Here is a 13,189-nt window from a genome sequence, read left to right on the forward strand (position 1 = left end):
ATTTTCATGTTCTCTTCTAGAGGCTCAGTTGTAATATAGTTCTAAACATCACCTCATTTCCTTACAAACAGTGTTTTCTTAAAAACAGTATTACAAATAGTATTTTACTGACAGTATTTTCTCAGATGTTGAGAGTGACTTAAAATTTATAAAATATATTCTTCTTATTCATGTATGTGACTTTCTATGATAATAGACTTATTCACATGTTACGTAAATCCAGGCACTGTTTTGGTTGACTGGAGTGCAATGACTATATATCTGTGACCTCAACTTATACTTAGATAATTCAGCCTAACCTTGTTCTAAAGAAAAGCAATGTACAATAGGTTGTTTCCTTGTTTTATCTTATCTCTTAATTTGTTGTTTTACTCTTCTTTTGGAAATGTGAACTCTGAACTCCTGATTTTCTATGGAAAAATTAAATAGGCTGGTCTAAATAGCATGGTTTTTAAGCCTGTAGTTAGAAGAATTGTTCATATAGTTCATTTTTGTGTATTAATATTTTAATGAGAATTACTGATTATTTTTATTTTTAGAAATTCTCATTTCTTGTATTTTCCCAAACAAAATTGTTTTTCTTTTTCAAATAAAGCCTATCTAGATTGACCCTTTTTGAGCTTACAAGAACTTTGAAGGTCATCTTTCTTATTTCATGTGCTAAAAGTTAATGAAATAGAAGCACAGAGACTTTCACCACTACTAACTGGCTAAAACATAGTTTCTAAAGGTATGAGTTAATAAGAATGAAATCAGTAATTTCATTTATGCATCTGAATGTCTGTTACCTTAATGGTAGCTTTTCAAAGAAAATAAAGACAAATCTAATACCACTTTAAAGCCTGAAGCTGTACATATGAAGATATTTTGACCCAGTAAATATTTAAATAGGTAATGTGTATGAGTATAGTTTAATATTTATTTTGTTATAAGTAAACTGCCTTGTTATTAAGGAAAACTTTAATATTAGACTTACAAGCATATAACTGTAAATGAGAAAAAAATTAACTTTAAAATGTTTTGAAAATTATAAAAGTAAATATTGACCTTTTCTAAGAAAGTCTTTTCCTTTTGACATTGTTTAATTTTTTTTCCTTTTTGTTTTTTAGGTTTGCAATTTTTTTTGGTGATGGCATGTTCAGAATCTTGGATCCCTAAGTTGAATATGTTGGAAATATTTAGGAACTCTGGAAATTGTTGTTTTTGTATATATAATGACTTTCTAGGTGAACCAATAGATTTAATAAAAAGTATATAAAAGAATAGGCATTATAATTTTGTATTTCTAAGTTAGCATGCATGTCTCAAATTCTCAGCTATCATTATTAGTGTCATACTCTGGAGACAATTATCTTTTGAAGATTTGGGGGCTCTCATGGACCTCATATTTTTCCAGGCAGTTTATGTAATCCTCCCGTGCCAATTTGGTCAGCTTCTTTGCCTGCCTACCTTGTAGTGTAGCTTACGTAGATCAGAGGTAATTTTTGATCAGGAGGAGAGAAGATAAAATAATCATCAGGTGAGTGCTCGCTTCGGCAGCACATATACTAAGATTCGAACGATACAGAGAAGATTAGCATGGCCCCTGTGCAAGGATGACATGCAAATTTGTGAAGCGTTCCATATTTTTTTATTAATTAAAAAAATCATCAGGTGACAGTCCTAAAGGTAGTAATTACAAAACTTCAACCTGGAAATGGCCTCAACATGGTCTATATCAGAATATGCAAATTCTATCCGATATATCCAATACATTTGTGGCAAAATGCTGCCAGTTTTCAAGTTAGATATTATTATGTGGGACGGAAGTGCCAATGAGGAGGGAAAGGAGCTGCTCAGTTTCACCTCCTCCTCTCCCCCTGTTGTTGAGTGAATAAATTTGGAGAGGAAAATGCCAAGAGGCAGACTGTGTGAATGAAAAGGAGAAGGAACAAAACCTGACTTTCCAAGAAGGGCTGTTTCCCTTAAAAAATTGAAAGTTGCCTATATTCTATGTACACTGTTCTAAAACTATAGGCTACTTTCATGTAGACCCAGAATGTGAACTAGGTCATTCTTGACCCTAGAAATGGGTGGAGATGTATTTGATAGGAGAATCAGTGCTTGGGTGACTGGAGTTCCATTATTGGTGGTTATCTTCTCTGGCCTGTTCCTGCTGGGATTAGGAACTTGAGGAACATTCTGGGTGGGTAGTTATTTTGATGGTCAAATATGATTGCCTCCCTATCGTTTTGACCAAAACTGGAGAAAGATTGATTTTTTTTTTAAAGACCGTATTCAGAGCAACTTGAAAAAGGATTAAAGGGAAAGGATAAGTAGAATTCAGGGAACTACAGAGATTGAGTGGTAGCTCAGTAGGATGTTAATTATTTGTTTATTGCAAGTTTTATTATTGGTAGATTATCCAGTAATACAGAAATTGGTGTAGAACAGAAGTTTTCATAACATTTCTATTAGAAGGCATTTAGAAGCTAAATAAACTACACTGTAACCGCACCCTCCCCCCTCCTCCCTTGCTTTGCTTGGTTAAAGAGGAATTGGCTGATATATATTTAATGGCACAATGAAAACATCAGATAGATTTTTTAAAAAATCAAGTTATATTTTAATCTAAATGTGTTGCCTATTTAGCTGCTTTCCCATTACAACTGGTTTTAAAAAACTCTCTTTCTGTGGGGCTTCCCTGGTGGCGCAGTGGTTGAGAGTCCGCCTGCCGATGCAGGGGACACGGGTTTGTGCCCCGGTCCGGGAAGATCCCACACGCTGTGAAGCAGCTGGGCCCGTGAGCCATGGCCGCTGGGCCTGCGCGTCTGGAGCCTGTGCTCCGCAACGGGAGAGGCCACAGCAGTGAGAGGCCCGCGTACCGCAAAAAAAACAAAACAAAACTCTCTTTCTGTGATACTTTTGTCAATAGAGGCATTTCCTCTTAGCCAATTCTAGCCACAATATTGACCGGGCCTAGGCATTTGATATACCCTAAAGGAATTAGGCAGGAAAAAACTTGGTCCCTACTGGAATGAATATTTTAAAGATCTTCTTAGATTCTGTGAACACTGTGAGTACAAATGAAAGAGACCCAGGAGAGGGGAAAAGTTAAGAGCCTAAGAATGAAAATGATGGTGGGGATGGGGGCGGGGTGGTAAGCTCTTATATAACTAACCGAAGGTGCACTAAGGGCAGGGAATTCGTTTCCTGGAGGTTATGAGGTAGCGTGTGAAATCCCTTGGACAGGAGGCATTCCGATTTAATTTGGGTACTTCACACTGGCATGCCGCAGTATTTTAAGGATAGTGGCAGGTGATCTTGGGAAATATCAGTGCATTTACTAACAATGAGTTTGATTTTATTCTGGTATGTTATGAATGGGCATGTAGCTCAAAGATTAGCTTAATTCAAAATAAATATCTTAAATATTAGAGAAAATATTTTAAAAATGGGTCTTTCATCCCTGCTGTATAACTTTAGGAAATAATGCAGAATACTGAACATAGTAGAGAATTGATGGCATGAATATAATCAGAATTTGATGGTTGCTTTCTAGAAACTTCTAAATAAAACCTAAATTTGTTTAAAGTTGTACTACAATAGCATTTCTAGTGTGTATGTCTCATGGGAAGGTCTGTACCTTCTTGGATCACTGCACTTCACTGCCTTGCACATCGCTGTGAGGATTCAGAAATTGACTCAGTTACCCAGGGATCATTAGATCTTTGGGTACAGTCAGTACATAGGGGCACATAGAGAAAGTGAGCCTCGAACGATGGCCATTTGTATTTTGGAAGTTTTAAACCCCATTTTGAAAACCGGCAGAAAGCTATGGATCGTTTCCCCAACAAAACTTCCATTTCTGAGGGTGGAGGGATGGCCCTTGGTTGTCATTCAGGAAGCCCTGATCTAAAAGACCATCTTCATTTTACTTCTGACCTTGCTCCAGCTTTGTTGTCACTCTCCGTCTGTAGTTCTCTGTCACCTTTGAATGGAGCGCCAGATCCTGAAGGATGCTTACTGCCTTACCCACTGAACTGAAGCCACAGTCCAGAGCTTTGTGATGTCATGGAGCAAAAACTCTGCAAAGGGCTGCCCCAAAGGTGCAAATGGTAAGAATAGGGCCTGAGGCATGGGACAGCCCTCCTAGGTAGTACCTACCTCCTGCTGGTTTAGGGGCATTTATTTCATAGTCAGTTGAATATTAATGTTTTGTTTTTAAAAATGAGCATATTTCTCCTAAAATTTTTAATCATTATAAAGGTGTTCTACCTAAATGTAACTTTTTTTCTCATGTTTTAGGATATCACATTCATGGTGTGAAATGTGTACTTCAAATTAACATAATGACTGGAAATTTGGGATTCTGTTATTTTGTGACTCTGAAATTTGTAGCATATTTTCAGGAAAATTGTTGAGATTCCTAGATATTTTGTTCTTTATTCCTTTCAAGTTTCCTGCGTGTATGATTATTTCTGAATTTTATTAATCTATTTGTAACTTTAGAGAAAACTGCCTTCAGTTCATATTTTGACACAGAGGGATGCTTTGATTTATCTTACTAGAAACGTGTTTTGACAAAAAATTCCATTTGAGTGGCTCTAATCTCCATTTCGGAATCTCAGATCAACTGCTTGTTACGGCATTCATTGGGACTTTTCTGCCAAATACAGCTTCACTGAGAAGGTCATCCTTGAAAAATCAAGAAATCTGAAGGAAGTAATTTTGGGACCGAGTAGAAAGATGGAAGATCATCATCAGATTACAGCACAGCACACTCTGGAAACATCTTAGACTTCACCGCTTTTGTACGTGAAACATAATTTGAATGTCTTTTATGAATTGGACCTGTAGACAGATAACATATATCTTGAATGTAAGAAAAACACAACTCTAGCCTCTAAAACACTGCCGTCAGTACAGTCGACTCTTGATCATTCACACTGGTGGAGGGAGCCTGGGTCCTTCAGCTTAACTAAAGTTAGACGTCATGTGTTCCGATTCAAAGGTGTTTCTGTGTTCCTTTTGGAATATAGTGTTTGGACTTTTACAACATGTGCCTCCCAATTTCACCTGCCCTGAGAGAGGAGCCTGAGTTCATCTGTGCCCAGATGCTTGTTCTCTGTCCTTTTTTTTCTGTACTGTTGACCTAAATGTGGGGAAAACGTTGAGCATACAGGATTCCAAAATTGATCAGAATCTGTTAAATCTATCCCACTTCTCCTTCCCAGGTAACTTTATTCCATTTCCTTTTCAGCTCTTCTAAATGTTGCCCAACTTTAGCCCCTTTGTCTTAGGTCAGGATAGAATTATAACAGCACTGTCCAGGCTTCTTCCCTCTTGTCCTGTTTTGTTCTGCCTGTGATGGGAGGTTTCCGTTGCTTTCCTCTGAAGGAGTCTACTTGTGTCCTTGCATTTCCATCTCCCTCCCTGCCTGCGGGGAAATAGAATAGATCCAGACTTAGCAATCTTGGCTCTCTAAGATTTGCCTATAAAAGTTCATAGTATTGTATTTAAAATAGAGCTTTTTTAGCTGTGGTGTTGACAGGTGTCTCCATTGGCCGTCTGCTCTGTTCTGATGCTCAGCTGGGTGTGACTGTCCACTCTTTCCCTCACCACCCAGGCCTCTTGAGGCCAGGAGTGAACCCTCACCCTGCCTCAGGCACAGGATGAGCCAGAACTGACTTCTCTGTGAGCTTGCCTAGGTCCTAGAGTCATGAGTTAATGAGATAGTTGGAGAGATCCATATGTTTTCCCCCAGATGCTAGTAAAACAAATCATGTGCAGAGAAAATGATCACATCAATAAGATTTTGAAAGCAAGATTTGTCCAAAAATATGCCAGATTTGAGGTTAACCCACATGAACCCACATTGACCATCCAGGTATGTCTTACTTTAAAAAATACACAAAGTAACATAACCCTTAGAAAATATTACCAAATTATCCTGACATTTTCAAAATGTGATAGTACTCTAAACGTTTTTTTCTTACAAGTAGCTTTCAGAAACACGTGCAAATGTGTTTTGTGTAAAGGAGTATATACTGTATATAATATTCTGACTCTTGCTGTAATAAAATTAAACTTAAACAGTCTCATTATTTAAAGCCTAAGAGTTTGAAATTATTTTTTTGAGTAAACTTTTACAGCATACAATACTATGTTTACTTCTCATGGAATGTACAAATATCCTTAGAAGCTGCTCTTGTGTGTTTGTTTGCCGCACATTCCACATAAAATAAAAATATTGTAAACAGGGTCCATGTCTCCAGTAAGAGTTTCCAAACTTTTGGCTGTAATTACCAAATGCTTGGGATTGGGCTGGCTGGAAATGCATATCAGGTATTTCTGTGTATGCAGCAAACTTTGTCCAAATAAAGTAGCTTTGTACTCTGAAGGAGCTTTTAGTAATGATACTTTTGTTAAATAAAATATGTGAGTTAAAGGAAAGGAAATGAACAAAAAGATCTGTAAATGTGATGGTCTAAATAGGAGGTTTGTGACCGTTTTCTGTCCAAGTTAACAGCAGTAGTAAGTCAGTAGGAATGGGGTGGAGGTGGGATTTGTAGTTTGAAGGGAAAAGAAAGATCCCCATCTGGAATTAGCAGTGGTGTGGGTCAGTGTGTGTAAGCTGTGACCCGTGGACCCTGAATGCAAGGTCAGGCTTGGTACTAGAAGTCTATCCTCACAGTTCCTGAATGAGCAGCAGAGGAAGGGTGTTGATCTGAGGCAAAATAGGAAAAAAAAAGCAAAGACAGTGTAAGGACTTCAAAATATTTTTTCAGTTAAAAAAAAAAAAAGAAATGTCCTTTAAACTTTTATGTCCTCCTGTCTACTGTATGCCCTTATTTGGTAAAAATGAAAAGCTTGCCATCCCAAGTTAGTTCTCTAAAGATATTTAAAAATTTTTGTATTGGCCTGTGAAATCGGAAGGCTGGGAGCTGCTACTTCTTGGAATGTTAATTCCAATATTCTGTGCAATATTAGCATATTAAGGTCCCAGTTGTTTATCCCACAACCCATAACTCATAGGGTGATTAGGGTGCCAGAGAACAGTTTGGGAAGGTGTAGATAATTACTTCAGCACTGCTGTGTCATGGGAGTCATTGTCATAACCTTATTATGGGTAGCAGTTAAAAGGATAGCTGGTATCCTGTTTCAACCAGTGGTTGTCTGGAAATCTGTCAGACAAATTGCCGGTAGTTTTGTGTGAAAATGAACTGATAATGCAAAGATCTGCTACAATACAAACTTTGAGGAAACTATTTTTACTACTTTGCAGGTGATTTTTCAACCTGTGAAATAAATAGTCATCAACATGCAGGAAATTCTACACTAATATGACCAGGAACTATGCAGTGGTTATAACATTTTTATTTCCGCTTATTTCTAATACTAAAGTTCAAGATTGAATAGTCTTGTGTGACCAGACTACTTTTATTAGTTTTAAAAGAACCGGAGAAAAGAATCCCGAAGAAGGAGAAACTAAGGATGACTCCGAGATGTGTTTGGGCCGTAGGGTGATCACCTTCATTTTCCCCCACCAGAAGGGCATTTTTCAGAAAAGTATAAGCCACACAATACCAATTTTTATGTCTCGTCTACTTATGTGCTAGCCACTCGTGTAAGTGACATATATATATATAAAAGGTGTCAAGGAGTGAGTTTCCAAGAAAGATACTGAGATTTCTTCCTTTGGCAGCTTTAAGATGAAGGTCGGTATCCTTCCTGAACAGGTGCTTGTAGGCAAGTTCGGAGGAAGTCAGTGATCTCTAGTCATGATTTACAATACTCCAAAGTACCTCCCTTTATCTCCAGGGATGTTGCAAAATTCTCACTGAATTGCTCATTAGGGAAAGCTTGTCATATTCTACATTAAGTGTTTTCCTTAGAGACTTTTTCTTAGGAGACCCAACTTTGAGTTATTAAACCCAGGGCTATGATGAGTGAGGCAGACACCTGCTTTCTGTATTCACTGGAACTTGAAAGCAAGAATGAAATTACTAAATAAGATGAAATTGGTTTGAGAGAGATTTTGGACCTCATTTGCTATGTGCTGTACGTCCGTTCCCAAGGGTGGAAAACAATCAGCAAGAGTTTTAAATTTCTCACTACTGGAAGGCACTACTTTCCCATTAAAATTTTGGATTAAATATTTTGAGCATTCTTAATTTTGTAGCAGAAAAAGAATAATTGATTGAAACCGTTTCACCTCAAATATGACCCAAAATTTTGGTAGATCTGCAGTTTTGTATTCTGAAGAGAAAGCACACGTCTCTTATTATGGGCCTTTGATAACACAGGTGTAAGTCCGGGATTTAGTTTTTTTCTCTCATCAATATCTCAGTCTTGCTCCAAACCAAGTAACAGTTTTAGTCAAATAATACCGCAGGAACTTTCCTTTAGGAATTAAGACTTTCTTTAGCTCTTGAGTTGCTCTCAGAGGCTTCTCCAGGCCCCATTTTGACCTTAGAAAACCACATCACAGAATGAGTTATGCAATTTTCAAAGCCCCATTTGCAGAATCTGCTAGCAAATGTTAAAATATTCACATCATTTTAGGCTAGTTTTCCCACTTCAAAAAGGGAGGGATTATTCTGTCTAAGTACCAGGCTAAAGACAGGTGAATGGGTGGTTCGTGGATCTCGTTTGGGACCTCCCCTGGTTCTTGTTGGCCCTGATTCAGCAGGACTCCCCCTGGTGTCGGGGCTGAAGGCCATGGCTGGATTTTAGGAGGTCTGAGGCAGGTGTTGGAGCGTGGCTTTTCACATCTACCACCACAAGCAGTTCTTGTTTGCTTGTTTTATAACATCCTTCCAGGAAGTCATTGTAGCAAATTGTTGTTTCTCCCTGCCCCTAGATTATTTAGATTAATGTGGTTAAATTGAGATTAACAAGTAGAGTTAATTCAGTGGTTGCCATTTCCTCTAAAAAATTGCTGTCAGCTGCTGATCTAGAATTCCATCTTCCATGTCCTAAATTCTGATCAAAAAAATATCAATTTGGTCTGAGTACCGTGTAAAACCTTGTAATAGCCCTTTCTCTTGTCTTTCCATTCTCGGTCTCCTGCCCCACAGATCTTTCTGGCTCACTACCAACTTTTTGTAGTGAAGTTGATGAGCACCTTAAGGATTTGAAATTTAGAGCAAGAATCAGAGGTGATAGAAGGGAAGTGGCACAGGGATGGGTAAAAGTTCTTATTAAAGTGCAGCAAATACTGGATTCGGATACAGTTATCACTGGTTTATCAGGATGTTTTTATGGCCAAACAGCACAGAGCTGAGTACTGCACATTAACTCTTGCCTCTTCCAGTTCTGTTTTTGTCCTCATCTTCCTCCTGCTGATGGAGACTTGAATCCTCACAAATGAAATGTCTGAGCACTGGATTACCCTGGTGCCCAGCCGGGCATCAAGTGGGCAGAGTTTCTGCATCCTTAGACAGCTGAGTGAATGAAAAGGCCACGTTTCTCAACAATTGGAAGTTGTCGCTTGCCAGTCTTGTTTCCTGTTTCTCCCCACCTTTTTCAGTATGAGAGTCTCCAGCAAAATCATTTCCTCTAAAAGCTATTCCATAGGGGATCTTGAGAAGCGCAGTACAGTTGGACATGGCACCTAAGTAAGTTATTCATTCCTCCAACATACTGGATGCTTACTGTGCTCTGGACTCTTGGGAAACAGAACACACAAAGCGTGGAGTTTACATTCTGGCAGAAGTAAACAGACACAAGTAAATTATCACACTGTGGAATAAACAGAAAAAGAGAATGGGCTCAGGACCCTGGTGAGGGATGGAGAGGTAGGTGTCAGTTTTCAAACAGGGAGATCAGAGGAGACCTCCCTGGAAAGTGTGATTTGGGAAAGACGATGTTTGTAGTAATTGGAGCTGAGCAACAGGTTTATCTTAAGGAAGAGAGAAAATATTGAAACATTTCCAACAATGGTGTATGGCTTTTCTTGCCACTCCTTGATCTATGCTAGAGGCTTGCACTGCGTCTAAGACCAGCTGTGCACATTCCTCCTTGTTTCTGCCACTGTCATTCCTTCTGCCCAGAATCTTTCCCAGGATCCAGCCCAGATGGCATCTACATGACGTTATTTGTGGAGATAGGCAAGGTCATAACAAGCTGGACTGCATGGCAGAATCTGACACTGAGAGTCCTGAGGGCCCACTAACAAAGGATGGGCTTTTAGAGGGGGCCCCAGGGGCCACATACTTTGCAAGGGGGTTAGAAGGACAGGCCAGGCTGAGCAAGGTCAAACTCAAGGGTGGTGAAAATGAGACAGATCATGGAGGACCCCAAATGCCACGGAGGGAGTAGGGGTTAAGTTCTACAGGCAGCAGGGGACCAGTGCTGTCCTCTGGGGCTTCTCCCATGTGGGAGTTTCCACTGAGTATAGCAAAGATTCATTGGCTTTTGGGGGTTCGCAGTTTATAATCTCTGGCAAGTGAGGAATGGAGAAGGTGGTTAGTAGTAATTTCCTCTCTTCCATCTCTCAGTACCTGTGTTTCCAAAAGCGTATAACTTTTTTTTCTCATAAAAAGCATATGATTTGTAAAAATTTCAGCTGGCACAGAAAAATAAAAAGCAGAGTCCACCATTTCACTGCTATTAATATCCTGATCACCGTCAGTTTAGACTTCTTTCTTCTCAGGAGTATACAGTATTTGCTAACATCCTTTGTAATGGGTGCTCCATGCAGATATAACCAACACTATTGCTGGAAGTTTAGTGGTTTACGATTCTCGTTATTCAGGTTCTTTCCAGTTTTCACCCTTATAAACTCAGTTTCAATAAATAACCTTCTGTATAGTATCTGCACTAACCCAATCATCTCCTTGGTGTAAGTGATGGACAATTCCAAAAACGGGGATGCTTATAACTGAGATACAAGATATTAGGATTTTGCGCTGTAAGACGTTACCTGGGAGCAGGGTGTGTGGGCGGGGGAGGGCGGGTGCGTGCGTGCGAGTGCGTGTGCGTGCGTGCGTGCCTTGCGTATGCGTGCGTGCATGTGCGCATGCCTGCCCTTTCCTGTGCACTTCAGCGACGGCTTACGTCTTCAGACCTGCGTGGCGACAGCAGCAGGTGGGTTGAGGGCTGTGGCCTCTGCGTTGGGCGCGGAGGGTACCGCGTCTCGTGTCACCTCGCGGTGGGAACACCTGTGGCTCACGACGCGCGTCTGCAGCCGCTTCCAGAGCCCTGACTCACAGGCGGCGGCCCGCAGAAGCCTTGGGTATGTAAGTGCTTAGCCCGTATCGTAGCCAGACTCGGGACTTTCTAGCTTCTTCCCATGAAGCTCCTTTGATTCCACGGTTTACCGTTCTCATTAGGCGGATGAAAGAGACAACACATTCTCCTAGGAAGCTGAACATTCTACCACGAAACCCCGATCTGTTTCTCAGTGTAGAAGTTTTTAGGAGGGTTAAGTTTGTTACTTTAGTTCTTTCAGGGAAATGTCCTCTCTGGAGGTGGTCGAATTGGATTACTCAGAGGGTTTTATATCTATGCCATCCTCCCCAGCCACTTCTCATCCTCAAGGTTTTTAGATGGTTTCTAGATTGAGCCATTGTGCACTAGACACAATAAGCAGAACTCAAGGAGTCCAGGACTCAGAGCCCTGTTACATGGAAGGTTTGGCTTAGGTTGAAGTCATAAGGTCTATTCCCTCTTCTTAAAAATGGGTGCTCCTGGGACTTCCGTGGTGGTGCAGTGGTTAAGAATCAGCCAGCCAACGCAGGGGACATGGGTTAGAGCCCTGGTCCGGGAAGATCCCACAGGCCGTGGAGCAACTAAGGCCGTGCGCCACAACTACAGAACCTGCGCTCTAGAGCTCTGCAACAAGAGAAGCCACCGCAATGAGAAGCCTGTGCGCTGCAACAAATACCCAACGCAGCCAAAAATAAATAAATTTACCCCCAAAAATGGGAGCTACTTAAAAACCATAGCTATGTCACCGGTTCTGCTCATCAGCCAGCCCCGTTGGTGATTACCACTCCTTTCCATCTCAGGGCCTTTGCCCTCGCTGTTCCCTTTGCCTGGTAACGTGCCCCCAGGGGTTCACAGGGCTCCCCGCCTTGCTTCCGTTAGTTCTCTGTAAATTGTCTCCTCATCAGATGTGCGAAACAGCGTCTCTGGTATTAGCTCCCTTATTTCCTCCTAGCAGCTATCGCAACCTGGCATGAAAGACTTGTCTCCTCCACTAAGCCATAAGCTCAGAGAGGGCAAGGTCTTTGTTTTGTTCCTGGATGTTTCCTCAAAGCTAGAACGACACCTGACATATGTTAGAAACTCAGCAAATACATAATATTTGAAGGAGTGAATGAATGAATCCCCCACTGCTCCCACTTTGGGAGTTGTGAAGAAACTTGGAGCTTTTAAAGACTCTGGAAGAAAGCAAAAGACATACAAAAAAAGCCCCAACTGCCGTAGAGGAGCCTCGGGGCAGGGTCTTCAGGCCAGGCGGCCTGGCCAGCAGGTCGTTCCTGCTTCCAGCCCCTTCTCTGCCTGAATGTTCCCTTGCAGCTAACAGTCCCCCAGCTGGATGGTGACTGTGCCTTTAGAAAACGTTTTAATGGATGACTACAGTCAATAGATACTTTCTGGGCAGCAGCTATGGTGCCAGGTATCGTGCTGGAGGCCAGGGTTACAACAGTCATCTGGACAGACTCACTGAGCCTGCAGTTTTTCAGGGCGTGAGTTTGGTTGGACAAGACTGCCCTTCTGCCATCCTCACACTAAGAGAAGAGCTCTGAGGGAGGGGAGCTTTTTTCAGCGGGAGGGGGGCTGTAATGTGGAGCCAGGTGTGCATGAGGAGGTGGTGGCTGCTCGTGTGGTGTGTGGTCCTTGTGCAGGAGAAGGGCACAAGTGGGAGGAAGACAACATGCCCGGCCTCAGGGTTTGCTTTGACCCCCTACCCCCCAAGCCGGAGGCCCAGGGGAGAGGGAGGAAGCTCGCAGTATGCCTGTTTTCTCCTGCGAAATTCTTAAGGCCCACCACTTTCCAGCTTAGACTTCTACAGACGAAATTCAGGAGCTAATAATGATTTTAAATATTTTTATGGGTGAATGTTCTAGAAAGTTCCTAGACTAGAAAGTCTATTTAAAAACGACTTTTGAAACGATGAATTTGTATTTCTCCTCCCACTTAAGACTCAAGGAACAAAGAAGACTGTTCCTCCAACAATACGAATAGACTGAAATTT

General features: G+C 41.0%; 1 protein-coding gene and 1 non-coding gene across 7 annotated transcripts in view; both read left to right on the plus strand.

The window, feature by feature from the left end:
• XKR6 (XK related 6) overlaps positions 1–6,382 on the plus strand; it is an 84,158-nt gene extending 77,776 nt beyond the window's left edge. The window contains exons 3-4 of one of the 6 annotated variants that reach the window (XM_049711257.1): positions 1,110–4,097; positions 4,551–6,382. The gene's annotated coding sequence lies outside the window, so the exon portion shown is untranslated. Of the gene's footprint in view, positions 1–1,109 lie in introns of all 6 variants that reach the window. The other 5 variants (XM_049711260.1, XM_049711261.1, XM_049711258.1 and 2 more) reach the window with 5 other exon arrangements.
• LOC117201662 (U6 spliceosomal RNA) lies at positions 1,524–1,630 on the plus strand. Its single transcript, XR_004483728.1, has one exon. It is a non-coding gene; the product is annotated as a U6 spliceosomal RNA (small nuclear RNA).
• Positions 6,383–13,189: the final 6,807 nt, after the last annotated feature.

This window comes from Orcinus orca, chromosome 6 (assembly GCF_937001465.1).
Source record: "Orcinus orca chromosome 6, mOrcOrc1.1, whole genome shotgun sequence".
Taxonomy (NCBI): domain Eukaryota; kingdom Metazoa; phylum Chordata; class Mammalia; order Artiodactyla; family Delphinidae; genus Orcinus; species Orcinus orca.